This window comes from Musa acuminata, chromosome BXJ2-9, assembly GCF_036884655.1.
Source record: "Musa acuminata AAA Group cultivar baxijiao chromosome BXJ2-9, Cavendish_Baxijiao_AAA, whole genome shotgun sequence".
In the NCBI taxonomy this organism is placed as follows: domain Eukaryota; kingdom Viridiplantae; phylum Streptophyta; class Magnoliopsida; order Zingiberales; family Musaceae; genus Musa; species Musa acuminata.
In genome coordinates this window covers 34495966-34499385 of record NC_088346.1, presented here as the reverse complement: position 1 = coordinate 34499385, position 3420 = coordinate 34495966, and positions in this window count along the sequence as shown.

Here is a 3420-nt window from a genome sequence, read left to right as displayed (position 1 = left end):
TTTCGTTAAACATATTGCACTTGTGTTATCATAGTTTATGGGAATGTTCTTAAGTTGTATCTTATAATCTTTTAATGTATTTTTCATCCATATAACTTGAGCACAACATGCACTCGCAGATATGTATTCGACTTCAGTTGTAGATAGTGCAGCCGAGTTTTACTTCTTTGAAGACCAAGAAACAAGTGCATGACCTAAGAATTGACGATTTCCAGATGTACTTTTTTTGTCTATTCTATATCTAGCAAAATCCGCATCTACATAAGCAATTAGTTCAAATTTATCAGATTTTGGATACCATAATCCTATATTAGTGGTTCCTTTAATATATCTAAGAATTCTTTTAACTGCTTTAAGATAAGATATCTTAGGATTAGATTGAAACCTAGCACAAAGTCCTATACTAAACATGATGCCCGGTTTAGTTGTGGTGCGGTATAGTAAACTACCTATCATACCCCTATAAGCCTTTTGATAAAAGCTTTCTCCACTTACCAATATCTAACTTAGTGGAGGTACTCATAGGAACGTTGATAGCCTTTGAACTATTCATATTAAACCTTTTTAGCAAGTCTAAAATATATTTTATTTAACTAAGAAAAATAGCATTACTAAGTTGTTTAATTTATAAGCTTAAAATGAAAGTTAGTTCACCCATTAAGCTCATTTCAAACTCTTGGCTCATACTTTTGGCAAATGATTCGCATAAAGATTTATTCGAAGAACCAAAAATAATATCATCAATATAAATTTGAACAATAAGAAAATTATTTTTAAAATTTTTAATAAATAATATGGTATCGGCCTTACCTTTAAAATAATATCATCAATATACTTTTGGCTAAGTCTCTCATACCAAGCCCTTGGGGCTTGTTTTAATCTATAGAGAGCTTTAGTCAATTTAATCACATGATTAGGGAAATTATCATTATCAAATCCAGGAGGTTATTCAACATATACTTCTTCGGAGATAAAACCATTAAGAAAAGCACTTTTAATATCCATTTGAAATAACTTAAAATTATTCCTACAAGCATAGACAAGAAGCATCCTTATGGCTTTTAATCGTGTCACAAGAGCAAAGGTTTCTTCATAATCGATACCTTCTTCTTAGTTGAAACCCTTGACCACTAATATAGCATTGTTTCTAACAACGATACCAAATTCATCTTGCTTATTTCTAAAGACCCATTTAGTACTAATAACTAAATGGTCATTTGGCCTAGGAACATGCTTCTATACCTCATTTCTCTCAAATTGATTCAACTCTTTTTGCATTGCGATAACCCTGAATCATCTTTCAAGGCCTCATCAATGCCTTTAGGTTCAATTCGGGAGAGAAAAGCAATGTTGGCACAAAAATTCTTAAGAAAAGAATGAGTTTGAACCCCTTTTGATGTATCTCCAATGATTAACTCCTTAGGATGAGCATCTACATACTTTCATTCCTTGGGTAAGGATGTTTCGGAAGAAGATGCATCCAAGTTGCTAGATGGAGAAAGGGTTTTATTTAAATTCAAAGGATCAAAATTAAGATCATTATCAAGATCATTTTTTTTAACTTCGAAAACTTCATTAAAAACAATATGAATAGATTCTTCTATAACTAAAGTTCTTTTATTAAAAATACGAAAGGCCTTAGAAATTGAAGAATAGCCAAGAAAAATTCCTTTGTCATATTTTGCATCAAATTTTCCTAAGGCACCTTTTTCATCAAGATAAAGCATTTACACCCGAAAACTTTAAAATATGAAACGTTGGGTGTTTTGTTCTTCCACAACTCATAACAAGTTTTGGAAAGTAATGGTCTTACTAGAACCCTATTCATGATATAGCATACTGTATTGACGGCATCGGCCCAAAAATATTTGTATAGGTTTTGTTCGTTTAACATGGTTCTTGCCATTTCTTGTAAGTTTATATTTTTTCTTTCTACTACTCCATTTTGTTAAGGATTTCTTGGAGTAGAGAAATTATGATTGTATCAATTAGATTCATAAAATTCTTAGAAATCATAGTTTTAAAATTCACTACCGTGATCACTTTGAATTGATGAAATCATAAAGCCTTTTGCATTTTGAACAAGTTTACAAAACTTAGAAAAATACCTAAAGCAATCACTTTTGTGTGCCAAAAAGTAAGTCCAAGTGTATCTACTATAATCGTCGATGATGACAAAGGCGTATTTGCTATCTCATAGGCTTGATGTAGCAATTGTTTCAAATAAGTCCATATAGATTAGTTGCAATGGTCTAAAGGTGCTTATTTGGTTCTTTGGTTTGAAACTACTTTTTATTTATTTTCTTAGTTGACATGCATCACACACATTGTCTTTAATGAACTTAATATGAGGAATTCCTCTTACAAGTCCTTTAGATGAGATTTGAGAGATTAGTTTCATGCTAACATGACCTAATCTCCTTTGTCAAAAACAAGCATCATTGTTCAAAACCAAAAAATATATTTCATTACAAAGATAATCAATGTAGATAGTGTATACATTATTTTGTTTTGGAGTAATCATAGATGTGTTTTTGTATAGTTTTTCAATAATGCAAGCATTGGATTCAAATCTAATAATGTATCCTTTATCACATAATTGACTAATGCTCAAAAGGTTATATTTTAAACCATCAACCAACAACATGTTTTCAATAAAAAAGTTAGATTTGTTACCTATGATTCCTTTGGAAATGATTTTACCCTTGTTGTTGTCTCCGAATGTGATATATATTTCGTCTAGGCTAGTGAGCTTAGAGAATTGAGATAGATCTCTAGTCATATGCCTTAAGCATCCACTATCAAGGTACCATCTCTTGCTCCTAGCTTGTGATGGTAAACGTTTATATAAAAAAGGATGATTTTTTAGGTACCCATTTGACCTTGGGTGCCTAAAAAATCAATCGGCTTAACTTATTATTTTGTTTGGAGTTCTTTATGGTTCCTTTAGGAACCCAAATCAAATTATGTGGATTACATTTCTTAAATAAACATTGATAAGTAACATGTCCAAATTTGAAACAAAAGTTACATTTGTTTTGGGGTGAAACATGCAAGGTTGGACCTTTAACAAAGATGGTTGGATTTTTATGAGTGTTGCTCACAAAGCCAATTCTATCTCTTCTATGAACATTATTGTTTCTTGCAAGAATCATGTTTAAGGATTTGCTACCTATTTCAAATTTTTCTAAGGTTTCATATAGTTATGAATTTTCCTTTTTATGCGTTTCTAATTCATCGCATTTTGTACAATGAGCTAGACTATCATGCTCAATTTTTAGTCTATCAAAATCACTAATAAGAGAGATATGCTCTTTTTTAATAATTTATATTTTTTACTAATTAATTTACATTCATCGAATAAATAATGAAAAGTGCTTAGTAATTCATCAAAAGATAAACTTGCATCTAATGAACTGC